Below are 14,177 nucleotides of genomic sequence, written 5' to 3'. Positions count from 1 at the left end.
GGACTGGGTACAGGCATGAATCCAATATGGTTTCATCCAATGGGAGCTGTCTATCTGAGGACGAGTCAAACATATATCCCACCCACTAGAATCCAAAGAGGAATTAAATGCTATGTGGAAGTTCACACAATGGCTATGTCAATGGGACTTCCACTGTGGGAGATGACAGTGGAAGCGGGTGGGGAAGAGCATCGCAGGCAGAAGGAAAAGCACGAGCAGGTCCCAGAGGCATGAAAATATATGGTACATGTCAAAGGGTCTGGCTCTTGGCTTTCCCTCCAGTCTGGTCCTGCATCACCCTTCCCATTCAGCTGTTATACATATTTGTTGAGTGCCAACCATGAGTCAGGCACTGTTCTAGGTGCTGAGGATACAGCAATCAAAAATGTAGCTTTAATCATGACCCTCACAAGCTAGTGGAGAGACAATTCATTGACAAATAAAAATGATATGCCAGCTGGTGGTAGGTGTGATCAAGAACAACATGTAGAGCAGTGGAACAGAGAGCGAGGGAAGGCCACTGTCATAGGAAGAGTGCAGTCCAATGCTTTACCCCTAGGCTCTACCCCCTATCATAGGAAGAGCGAGCAGAGTGAGCAGAAGAGTGTCCGCTCCAGGAACATTTTAGTGTAAACCCAGAGGAAATGAAGGAGTGAGCTATGAAGATATGTGGTATGAGGGTGGTTAGGTAGAAGGGAGAAAAAATGCAGGTGCCCAGAAAATGCACTATGTTTGCCATTTCTGAGGAATAGCAAGATGAGGCCAGGGGGAGGGGGAAGATGGAAGAAATGAGATCTGAGCTGTAGTAGGGGCTCTAGACTATGTGTGATCTTATTTATGAGAAGAAGGACTTGGGATTTTGCTCCCAGTGCAGTAGGAAGCCATCGTGAAGCTGTTGTTGGGCCAGACCATGAGAGTCCTGTGAGGCTTTCTAAATCTCTCTGGGAAAACCAAGTTCTGTCCTACCTCAGGGCCTTTACCCATACTGTGCCTTCTGCCAGGAATGCCCCCTCCATCCCCATCTCTTTGCTGAGCTATTTCCTACTCCCTAAAGGCAGTCCTTCAGGGAAGCTGCTCCTAACCCTCCTAAACAAATTAGATTCTCCTGCTAACCAACCTCACCATCCTATACTTCCCTTTTGTGGCACTTAACAAAACTACCATGACATAATATAAACCAATACATAACATAACTTTCATTTTCTATTGTTTTTTTCCACTGGAGGGTGAGCTCCATGAGGTGAGACTGCATGTCTTTCCTCTCTACCTCTGGATCTTCAGTACACTGTACAGGGTCTAATTCTTAAGAAATGCTCAATATTTGTTGAATGAATGCAAGAATAAATGAAGTGAAAGGAAAGGATAAGAGGGAAGGTTGGAAGCTCTAACTCTGGGCTGGAAAAGCAATATTGGCCTGTAACAGGCCACAAAGAAAGCATATGAGGGGTGCAGGTCAAGGTACACTTAGGCCAAGCCCCTGATGTGTATGGGCAGGAGAGATTGAAAGGTAGTGAGACTAGGGTCAGAGAGAATGGAAAGCAATTTTTAAAACTGTTTGGTGGACTCCCTGCCCTATATAAAATGTTCATATTAAAAGAGAAAAAACTGGGGTGCCTGGGTGGCTCAATGGGTTAAGCGTCTGCCTTCAGCTTGGGTCATGATCCAGGAGTCCTAAGATTGAGCCCCGCATCCAGCTTCCCGCTCAGAGTGGAGTCTGTTTCTCCCTCTGCCCCCCCACCCCCCTCTTGTGTTCTCTTTCTCTCTCTCTCTCTCTCAGATAAATAAAATATTTTTTAAAAATTCATGCTTTCATGAACTTGAGGAGCCACAAAGGTCTCAAGGTATATCCTTGGGATGTTGCTTGAGACGGTGATAATCATCAGCTAACATGTGACCAAACAACAACAACAAATGCCAAGTAGCAGAAATCATATTATATGGGAGTCAGGAGAACTGGATTTTCTCATTCACTCACTCATTCATTCATTCATTGTTCATGCAGTAAATATTGGCTATTGACCACAAACTAAGGGTTAGACCCTGTGACAGGCATTGGGTTTATATTCTGTTTGTTACCTATTGAGTACACAAACTTGGACAAGTCATTTAACCTCACTAAGAGGGAAAAAAACCTTCATTTATAAGGGAATGGCCTTCCTTATTAAAGGAAAATACAAAGCCCTCTAGTACGTGAATGGGGTCTCCACACAGGAAGAGATGATGTAATAAAAGGTCTTAATTCTGTCCCTTTGAGTTTCCTTTCCCCCTTGAAGTTCTTACTTTGATTTTGGCTGGCACACCCAAAAAAGTCTGTAATGATTGTCATCATCTGTTTCATTGCCTAGAAAAAAATCTTCCTCTTCTTTAAAGTCCGTATCAAACACCAGGGCTCTTGAAACCTTCCTTGGCTCCCTACTTCCTAGGCAAAATGAATCTCTCCCATCCTGCCCTGCCTTGAACACTAGATCATCGAGTGTTTTGCAGCTTACTACTCCATGTGATGCAGCTGAGTTCACCAAGAACTTTTTTCCTCCCCGCGCGCCCCCCCCCCCCCCCCCGTTTCCCCAGCCTTTGGCTGAGTGTCTGGCCCAGAGCACATTCTCTAGTTAAATGGATAAAAAGTGACCAGGCCAGCAGAAGAGTTGACAAACCACACAGTGGTAGAATGACGTCCAAAAAGACTTGCTAAGACCCAGAAAGAAGAGACTAAACCAGCTAGGAACATCAATGACTACTCACTGAAGCACTGAGAGACCATGGGACATTGTGGGTTGGGGTCAATGCAACTTCCCTGTTGGAGAAGACAAAATGGCAGTCAAATATTTATTTTCTTTAACAAAATTACATGGTAGCCCATACCTTTGCAATTTAGAGGCTGATGTAAACTTGGGAAAGTCATTTAACCTCTCCGTATAAGGAGGAAAACATGCTGATGGCTTACTGAGCTGTCTGTGTGGACATGTGGCCAGGTCTCCAGATGGGAGTTTAAGTCCACAGTGACAAACCCTTGAAGTGGGCATTACAGCTTAGGATTGCTGATATCTTTTCTAATGGAATGTAAATAATTAAGAGACAAGCACAAGATATAAATTTTTAAGTACAGCAGTTGTTCCAGATATATCAAAGCTATGTATCTCACTACATAGCTTTCACTTTGCCCAAAAAATGAACTTCTGTTTGTTGAGGACTATGATGTCTGTGACTACTACAGTATGGTGCTCAGTGTTTTATATGTATTATGTAATACAAAACTAATGTAGCAAAATGAGGGAAGTTGTTTTTATATTGTCCCTCAGGACACCTCTCAGGGGGGAAAACTTGAACATGACTGCAAGCAATACTTTGATAGACCATGTGAGTGAAAGATGAGACCCCAAAAAACATACTGACATAATAAGGGACAAGTGCCAAAGTTCCTTCTGATAGACAGTTGGATGTCCACTTAATGGCAGGGCTTTTGAACTACTGGATAGCAAGATGCCCGTGGGACTGCCATGACTGCAACAGTGTGCAAGTTTGGGGCAGAACTGAATTGTTCAGAAATAATAGAGCAGAGGCTGAGGACAGTGTTCTGGAGGGATCCTAGGGATTGTGAAAACCCACTGTGATACATGTAATGAAACCTTCTCCATCTCCCCTGGAAAATCACCAGAAAATTCTTCCTTATTCCCCAATGCTCTTGGGTCATGAAGATTACTTCACAGGGTAGAAAGAAAATCGGAGGTCAGCAAAGTCACCAGACATAGAGGAACAGCCATAAATCTGGGTTACATTTAACCCACAACCCCATGAGACAAAAAGCATTACCTTCATCTTACTGGTGAGGAAACAGGCTGGTATAGGTTAACAACCTTGTCCGATGCTCACGGCTAACAGTGGCTGGGCAGCCATTGCGCACAGATCTGCTTCATCGCAACACCTGTCATTTTAGCCCCAGGAGATGCCTCCCTCTGTGATTCTATGACTGTTCCCTGCCTATCAAAAAGTTTGATAAGTTGGATGATTGCTCTCCCTCATTATATTTTAAGCCACATTAATAATAGGAGAAATAGTTGCACGTGGAATAGAAGGAGAGGAATGTTTCCAGCCATGGGGTATAAATAGCCCACTGATCTCCCGTCTTCAGAAAGGGACCAGAAGTGGAACTACAGCAGGAGGAGTGATTGTCTGTGAGGGAGGGGAGCAGCCTTTTGCACACATGGGCACACGCTGCCGAAAATGAGACTTGCGTTATCACTGCCATAGTCTCGACAAACGCCCACCATGGAATGACATCACTGCCAAAGCCCAATTAGCTCAAGAAGACCCTGGCACTGGATGATGTTCCTTCAAGATGGCATGAAATTCCAAATATAAATTGGGTCCGCACTGGGCGACGATTCAAGGAATCGTATTGGCCAGTTCACAGGACAGCTTGGCAACTAGAAATCCTTTAAACAGGCTTTTGAAACTGTATCACCCCCTGAAAAGACAGAGGTATAATTATACCCAGATCCTTCAGTAAAAATCTAGAAAAAGAAATGCAGAGGTTCTCTGTCCATGGCGTGATTATATCATAAATTATAGAAAATATGGAGGAAAAGTTCATCAAGATGCATCATCTTCCGGCGTTACTTTGTCTTTTCAGAAAAACAATTATTAAACATTTAAAATAGCAAAACTTCCTCACAGCTTATAACTCTTTACAACATGCTGCATGCTTTCATGTACTTCATGTGATCGTACCCTCCCAACAGCTTGATGCAATTATTGTTGCTATTTTACAGTTGAAAACCTAAAGTGTAAAGAGGGATCTGTTAAGGACTGTTTGAGAGCAGGGATTTTGTATTGCCCTTCTCTGTGCCATCAGCTTGGTTTTTAGGGCCTGACATCTCACAGGGTTACTGTAAATGTGAAGGGAATGGAATACACCGGAATAGAACTGAATGACTCGCCCAAGCCAACTCCCAGCTCAGTGTCCGTTTCTACAGGATGTGCAGCCAAATCATTCAACCAAATGTGGACCATACACCTGTGTTATGTCTGGGCATGTAGAAGTCACTAGAGAGCCTGAAGAGCATGGGGGAAGGCCAGGTGTAACAGAAGCCTAAGATACAGTCCCTGTGAGAGACTGAATATACAAATGGACAATGGCCAGACGTATATAAAAACAGGACTCTGACCCACAATCTGCAACCATTGGTCCAGGAAGACAATCCACTATCTACAAGCGACATTCAAGGAAGCCAAACAATGACTCCTATAGCAATCAGCTCCAAACAGTGGAAACTGATGAATCACTGACAGGTTCCCTCTTTGTTCTGGCGTCCAACTTAGGACCAAACAAAGAAAACCAAATATGCACTCCTAACCACTCACATAGAATGCTCTGCTTCTAGTTAGCCTGCCTCCGGCTTATTTATGCCAACGGCCTCCAGTCAGGGCACACGGGAAGCATTCCCTTTTTCCCACTAGAAAGCTTTCCTATGCCCCTGCCTGCCTTTGAATCTCCGCCCAACCCAAGTGAGGGTGGCTGACTCCCTTAGTATAGCAAACTCTGCCTAAATAGCCTTTGCTTATTCTCATTTGGATGGTCTTTGTTTACTTCTACATCTGTGTTTAAGGAACTTATCCTACAGTGAGGAGAGGAAAAAGAACAAGATATATAGGAAATAATAAAATGATAATATAAAAACAGTGCCAAAATGAGTGGTCAACTACCCGGAAAAAATAAGGATTTTTAAGTACTAACAGTACAAAGAAATAAGTGATAATTGCCTGGGGGAAGTGCTCCATTACCAAGGTTGATTTGTCTCTGTTGAGCTGGGTGGACAGGTTGTGAGGAGTACAAGGTCATGAGATGTCACAGGGATGACCAAGCTTCCCAAATGCAACCAACTACTACACTTATTTATAGATCCATAAAGCATCCAAACGGCTATGGATAACTCTCTCGACACTCGGAAGTACTGGATAAAAATTGAGAGATTGGGGGGCCAACTTCTTCCAGTTGAAAGGTATGACCTTGAAAGACAAACAACTGTAGGAGGTGAACATTTGGCTACATAAGAGGATTGTGAGAGTCTGTTCAGGACTGTGGTTGACAATGGGCTTTTGGAAAGGTATGGGGAAATCCTATCAGAGCCACAAGATTCTGCATGAACCTAATAAAACATTATCTTACACAATACTTTTGGAACAGTTAAACAACGCCAAGTTTTCTTCAAAGAGCTAGAAATACAACAATGAATAATGTTGTCTGTGCCCTCACAGCCCTTACAATCACTTGCTTTAAGTTAAAATTTGAAGGAAAAATAATAAAAATGCTAGGAAAATTCTAAACCAGATCCTAATACAGTTGTATACAGAAGATATAGGAAGTATCCAATAGTGCTAAGAATCCAATAGGAAAGGCTATCCATATATCCTCAGATATCTGCATACTAATGCCCAGAGCATGGACATAAAGCCACCCTAAAATGTTAATACTGACTAGGAAGTATGTAGAACTTAATAGGACTTGTGCATCAGTCCTGGTATCAACAGGCTTTAAACTTCCTCCCATCTTTCCCATCCTCCAAAAGCCATCAGAATAGTTTCTTAAGCCTGACATACTTGTGATCATGTAATTCTCCAGCTCAAAACACTGTAGTGACTCCCCATTACCCAATGCATGGTTTTCAAGGCCCTCTATTGTCTTTTAAATTAATTAATTAATTTTTTCATGATTCATTTTTGCAATAAGCCAGCATATAGTACATCATTAGTTTTTGATGTAATGTTCAGTGTAGTGCATATAACACCCAGTGCTCATCACCACAATGTGCCCTCCTTAATACCCATCCCCTGGTTACTCCATCCCCCCATGCCCCTCCCTTCTGAAACCCTCAGTTTTGTTCCCAAGTCCAGAGTCTCTCAAGGCCCTCTACTGTATTATGTTGCCTCAGTAAATCTTCTAATGCAGTCTTCAAAAACCCTTTCCCCAAAAGATCCCTTGTTCTAGTCACTCTAGATCTGTGTTGTCCCAATGGCAACCTCTGGCCACATGTGACTACTTACAATTAAATTTATTAAAATTAAATTTATTAAAATTCAGTTCCTCAGCTGCACCAGCCACATTTAAAGTGCTCAATGGCCACATTTGGCTAGTGGCCACCCTATTGAACACCACAGATATAGAACATTTCCGTCACCATAGAAAGTTCTATCAGAAAGCACTCTACTAGACTAAGCAATCCCTGAACACATTCTCTGTGCCTTTAGTCATTCTGGTCCTTCTTTGCCATTCGCCGTCTCTACCCTATAAAAATTCTAGCCATCATTACATTTTCAGTTTAAGTGGCACTTCCTTCAGGAAGCTTTCCAGAGTAAAAATTAATCGGCTGTCCTCTGTGTTCCTTTGAGTTACTTGGGACTACTCTTCATCACTAGTCATACTTTGCTTTGACTAAGGTCCTCATGTAAGTAAATATTTCCTCCATCAGCAGAAATTTTTTAGGGCTCTGTATCTGGTAGTGTCTTACACATATAGTTAAGGACCAAAACACTTCTGGCTTTCTGTTGAATCCTGGTGGAACTGACTCCTGACCAAAACGAAGCAATGGGAGATAGGATGACAATACACAAAGGAAGGAATGTGTGGTAGGCAAAATAATGACACCCCAAAAGATGGTCATGTCTTAATCTCCAGAACCTGTGAATATATTAGGTTACATGGCAGGAGGGGAATTAAGGTTGTTAAACAGCTGACTTTAAGATAGGAAGAGCAGCCTGGATTACCCAGGAGGGCCCAATATAATCATTTTCTGATATAAAAGTAGAAGAGGGAGAGGAGAGGGAGAGCCAGAGAGATGGCAGTGTAAGGGCTTGGCCTAACACTCCTGGCTCTGAAAATGAAGGAAGGGGGTCATGAGCCAAGGAATGCCGGTGGCCTCTAGAAGCTAGAAATGGATTCTTCCTAGAACCTCTGGAAGGAATGCAGCCCTGTTGATACTCTGATTTTAACCCAGTGAGACACATTTTGGACTTCTGAATTCCAGAACTCTAAGATAATAAATTTGTATTTGTTTAAGCCATTAACTTTGTGGTAATTTGTTACAGCAACAATAGGAAACTGATATAGAGTGGCAAAGGAATATTACAAATCAAGGCTCATGATTCCTGCATGGATCAAAAACTGACAATATTTGTATCCTTCCTCTAGCACTTTACCTCCATACATTTGTCCTAATAATCAGAATTCTCATCCTATATCAGGATGTTCACTGACAGCATTATTTGTTCCAGTAAAAAGTTCAGTAAGAAGGGATTGATAGCCATCCACATAACACATTACGTGGCCATTAAAAAACATTACATCTTTGAAAATGATTACATGACATGGGAAGAGCTGACAGTCAAGTTTAAAAGGCAGGATATGGAACAATATATGATTCCAATTTTTGAAAGTTAAAGGAAATATACCAAAATATTAATGATGGATTAAAAAAATTAATGTTCATGATGGTTATCTTTGTGGGATAAGATTAGGAGAGTTTTGGTTTTCCCTTTACACATTTCTGTGTCTTCCAGGTGTTCTATAATGAGCATGAATTACTTTTATAATCAGAAAAATAAACAATGTTTTTTTCATGTAAAGCAAACCCCTCAGGTAACAAGAACCACAAAATTAATCATGCCTTTGACCACGTAATCGCATTCATGAAAATATATCCTAAGGAAATAATTCAAAACAAAAAAAAAATCTTTTAAGTAAAAAGGGAATGTTTTATAGCAATGTTACTTATAATAGTTTAAAATTGGAAGCAACCTGAATATCCAGCAATTTAATTATGATAAAGCAAATTATAATATATTTGCTTGATAAAATATTGGGAACTCATAAAAATAATGAATACCAACATTATCTAGAAATACAGGCATTACAGAATAACACAAAGCAAAAAGCTCAAGGACAAAACACAAAATATCTAGATTATAATAACTCCACTTAACATGGATAAAGATGGGAAGAAGAGGTAGAAATTATAAATCATTGCTATGTTGAATGGAATTCTGAGAGTAATCTGTATAAAGTTGTTTTGATAACAAACACAACTATCTGATAAAGACTCACACCAGCGTGTAAATCAAGAAACCTGAGAGTGACAGACACGTTAAGAATGTGGAATGATAATGGATGCAGCAGAAAAGGGAGCAACACCTGTGAGACAGGGCACCAGAGACCACCCACATGGGGACATGTGTTTTCATTGCTCTATCCAGCAAATATTCATTGAACCCCACGTATGAGTAAAACTGTAATGAAAAACCAGGGAATAACAAACACCAAATTTAGCGTTTGAGTTACTCTTGGGGAATTAGGGTTCTACCAAGGAGGGGAACACTGAGAGTTTCACAGGGGATCCGTCATCTCTTAAACTATTTCTTAAATTGGATGCATGGATGTTCTTTTTATGATTCTTCTGATAAATCACAAGTGCTTACAACAGTGCTTGGCATATACTGGCTCACACAAGAAACTATTTGTAGAAAGAAACTTTTCGGGGCATCTGGGTGGCTTAATGGGTTAAGCATCTGACTCTTGATTTCGACTCAGGTCATGATCTCGGGGTAGTGAGATGGAGCCCCACATTGAGCTCTGTGCTCAGTGTGGAGTCTGCTTGTCCCTCTCCCTCCCCCACTGCCCCGCCCCCTGCTTGCGCAGGCACGCCCTCTCTCTCTCTCTCTCTCAAATAAATAAATAAATAAAATCTTGAAAAAGAAAAGAAACTTTTCAGTGGCTCTGTAAATAAAGCTCAAACTCTTTAATATGGCATACAGAGCTCTTCAGGAACTGACTTGTACCTAATTTATCAACACCTATGACTTCCCCCCAATCTACAATCACTCTTGTTCATTTTTTGCTAACAATATAGGACTTTTTGGTGCCTCTGAGACTTTGTCCAGCTGCTTTTTTTTTCTTTCTGGAATGTTCTGCTTCACCTAGAGATCTCCTAATCTCAAGGCCAAGTTACACCATATCAGCTTCGCAAAACCTTGCTGATCTCCCTAATTGTCTCTCCTCTATGTTCCCGCAGTGTTTTCCTTACTTGTGCATTAGAACCTGACTTGCTCTAATCTATTATAATCTCTCACATTATTGTTTTATTGCTTACAAAGTACTCTTAGCTCCATTTTACTTGCAGTAACATTGTGAGTTAGTCTGCATTAGCCCACTTAACAGATGCACGAGTTTCCAAAGGAAGAGCAGGACTTGAACACAGGTCTTCAGATTCACGTGGTCCCTGAAGGGACAGGGTTGCTGGGGCAAGAGAGAGCAGGAAGGGGCTGAGGGGATGAAGCTGCGTCTGTTACCACACACAGCACGTTTGTAAGATGAGAAAGGACATTTTTGCAAGAATTAAGATGGGCCATGAAGATCAACTCCAACATGTTTAAGACACGTAAGTTATACCTGTCAGAGTACAAGGTGAAACAGGCTAAAAGAATGACCACAAAATTGAAAGGAAAAAAAAAAAAGGTTAAATGAATTCAACAGAATGGGCCTTCCATCTTACCAGGAAACTTCAAAATGGCAGACTTGTCTCCAAAGTAGAAATCTTGTCTTATTTTTCTTTTATTCCAAGTCCCTAGAATAAGGTCCAGCACTAAAAAGGAATTCAATGCATGTTGAATTAATTAATTAATGAAAGGATGTGCTATTGAGAAGCACAATTAGTTTTAGCTTTCCTGAAACTGCTTCCCCTCAGTCACGTGGCCCTTTCAGTTCAGGGGGACTAAACATCAGTTTCTTGTGTGTTTAATAATTCAGATCCTGAAGCTTCTCTAATGCTCAAAACCAAACAAAATATTCACTTGTTTGAATAAGTCAACAAGTATTTAGGTAGTAAAGTGGATTTAGAATGTGTTAGCAGATACCTGCCCTGTCTTTTATACTATCTTTAACATTTAAGACACGCACAATGCCTGATTAGAATACATGAAAAAAATTCTCATGCCCAAAAGTCACAGATCCAATGAGAAGAAAATCTACAAACAAGAAGCCTTGACCTGCCACAGAGACCCAGCTCTGATGAAACTAACAGTAATACTGAACAAAAAGACACCACTGAAAAACTCAAGAGCTTTTGAAAGCCTCCCATCGAACACCAATGGCTATCTACTCTGTAAGTTGATCATAGAGAACATGTTTTTGGGAAATTGGTCATTGAACAAATCAGCGATTAGAGAATTTATTTTTTGCAAACCTTGAACTGAGGCTGGATCCTGGGACTAGGCACTCTGGGTGTTTCACAGCCTGGCCTGTTGAGGCAATCCATAGTTCCTGACTGATCATGGTTCTGGGATACACCTCAGGCAAAGAACAGGTCTAGGTTCAAATAAGTCAATTAAAAGGCAATGTTCGCAATAAGAAAGGATTTAAAGGATGTGCCAAAGGGTTCCAATCCTGGAATGGGCTAAGGGTCTTGCCCCAACTGCCTTCTCTCTGTGTCTCAGTGTATGTTTTCATCTAGCAGGGGAGAGGAGGGTGTAGACAGCAATCCCTCAAGGAACTAGGGCTGGATTGCTCATATGTGCATTTCCTCTGATGGGTTCTGCCATCCCCAGACCCAAATGTCTTCCATTCATTCTCTTATTTCATAAACACTAATCAAGTGTCTATATCCTGTTCTAGGAGCTGGGAATATGATAGTGAACAAGACAGGTAAGGGCTGGGTTCTTAGAAAGCTAATGTTGTAGAAGAAAGAAATGATAATAAGAAAATATCAACTTGGCAAAGTTGAAACCCCCCAAAAGTCTGTGCTATTGTAAGTCAACAATGTGTTTAATCTTCATTCCATCTCCCAGCAACATCAGACTAACACTTGCCATTAAACTAGACCAAATAGCAGACCTACTCAAATGCTTAGCAGTCCCTGGAAGAATTTGATTATGAGGGGTGGACAGGGGAGAATTTCTCTATTTGGTCCAATTTCTAAATGGAAACTCACAGTGTTTGATGAATAATGAATGTGAATAATTAATGCATTTGAGAAAGGAAAATTTCTTACCTGTCAGTTACTTATCTTGGAGATTACACATCTATCACTCCTCCCCCCAAGGGGCTAGACTCATCTCCATAGAAACTGGGGGCAACCCAGAATGTTAATTATGCCTCAATGCCAGATTTCTCTGCTTAGAATGTGACTCACCGGAAGACCTTCTAGGGCTAACTTGTTCTGAAAAGTAGAAAACTCAATTTATCTGAAGTATTTTTTAAATCTCCAAATAATGAAGTATCTTAATAAGCCTAAAAAACAATCAAGAGACTGACTTGGTGTGTACACACACTTGGGAAAATATTGTGTAGAAACACATGCATCCTCTGGGCAAGAGGCTAAATGGAAGAAATGGATCCTTGGTCCATTAATAACATAAGTACCAGCACCTAGAACAGTGACAAACACATAGTAGATGCTCGTTGAATATTACTGTTATTGTTGAATGTTATGTTGAATGTTGTTAAATGAACTACCAATTCTGTGCTGTGATAATACAACAATTCTCATTATTATTGGTGACACTGTACACAACGTCCTTTTCATACACGTTATTTCATTTATTCTTTATTTTTAAAAAAATATTTTATTTACTTATTTGAGAGAGAGACAGAGATAGTGAGAGACAGCACAAGCAGGGAAGAGAGGGAGAAGCAGGCATCCCACCAAGCAGGGAGTCTGATGCGGGACTCGATCCCAGGACCCTAGGATCATGACCTGAGCTGAAGGCAGATGCTTAACCAACTGAGTCACCCAGGTGCCCCTCATTTATTCTTTATAACAACTTGAAAAATAAGTCCACAGTACATTATCCATATTTTTTTTAAAACTCTAAAACCAAAAGTTTGGGGGAAATGAATGTGATGAAAAGCCTGATTTGAGTTGAAATGAGCCTCTTCATAGTCCTTACCCTACTTATGTAAATATTTATACATTTTGCTGCAGAAATATTAATACATTTGCTTTCGGAGGACATCCTAGGTCCTGTTGGGCTTTTTTGATCTATATATCATATGTAACATGTTACTTTTCTAAAATCTAAAAAATTCAGAATTCCAGGAGCACCTGGGTGGCTCAGGCAAGTAAATGTCCAACTCTTGATTTCGGCTCAGATCATGATCTCAGGGTTATGAGATCAAGCCCCACATCATGCTCCACACTCAGCAGGGAATCTGCTTGAGATTCTTTCCCTCTGCCCCTCCCCCTGCTCAAACACACTCTTCTCTCTCCCTGCCCCACTAAAATAAATAAATAAATCTTTAAAAAAACATAAAAAATAAAAAGTAAAAAATTCAGAATTCCAAAAACACATCTTGCCTCAAGAATTTTGGTTGGGAAGAGGACTCACATTGGACTCTCATAGACTCACATTATCATCCAACTTTTACAACTAGGATTCTTTGACTCAGGAAAGCTAAACAATTTACCCACAATCACAGAGCTAGTAAATAAGATACTTAAACTAAAATCCTCTGATGCCCAATCTTTGGGGTCTTATTTTCCCCACCATACTAAACTTCAAACAATTAATCTGAAATTGAGTATTAAGATAATTGTCTATCCCACTGACATAAAAGAGGTAAATTAATCAGAGGCAGCACAGACTTGGTCGGTACAGCAGAAACTGAAAAAGAACAAATGGCATAGGGTCTGGAGGTAGGTGAGGGCTGTCTCCTGTGGAGAGACCTCTGCTCCCTGAAGGAAATGACTTCTGAGACTTAATCTCATTCTCCAGTGCCTAAAGTGCACATGAAACAGAAGCTGACCAAAGGCTGTCTGGTAGACTTCTTTGAATAAGTCAGATGTGACCCACGTGATATTGTCATACCACATCCACTTTTTTTTTTCTAATCACAGAACTTTCATTTAAAAGTGAATGATACCCAGATCTCTCTCTTGGGAAGAGAGAATACGAAGACCAAATTACAAGGTTGGCACTTTCATCAGTCAGGAGAGTCTAGGTTATGCTGTGGTAACAAACAACCCACAAAGCCCTATGGCTTAAAACAACAAAGGTTTGTTTCTTGCTCATATTACATGTTTACCACAAGAAGTCAGGAGAAGCTCCATTCATTGTAATAATTCTGGGGGACCCACGATGACAATGCAGCCATTCTCTCTAACATTGCTAGTCAGCCTGACAGAAGAAAAGAGAAG

At 40.8% G+C, this 14,177-nt stretch overlaps 1 long non-coding RNA gene across 1 annotated transcript in view; it reads right to left on the bottom strand.

Annotated features, from left to right (window-relative positions):
* The window catches only part of LOC141369939 (uncharacterized), a 65,016-nt gene extending 52,919 nt beyond the window's left edge, over window positions 1-12,097 (bottom strand). Inside the window, exon 1 of the long non-coding RNA XR_012373542.1 lies at window positions 12,033-12,097. This is a non-coding gene — a long non-coding RNA (uncharacterized lncRNA). The remainder of the gene's footprint in view (window positions 1-12,032) is intronic.
* Window positions 12,098-14,177: the final 2,080 nt, after the last annotated feature.

Source organism: Callorhinus ursinus, unplaced genomic scaffold, assembly GCF_003265705.2.
Source record: "Callorhinus ursinus isolate GAN/ISIS: 27379988/994484 unplaced genomic scaffold, GSC_fseal_2.0 scaffold24, whole genome shotgun sequence".
Classification (NCBI taxonomy): domain Eukaryota; kingdom Metazoa; phylum Chordata; class Mammalia; order Carnivora; family Otariidae; genus Callorhinus; species Callorhinus ursinus.
Note: the sequence above shows the minus strand (reverse complement) of the source record. Positions and strands in the feature narration are given on the sequence as shown.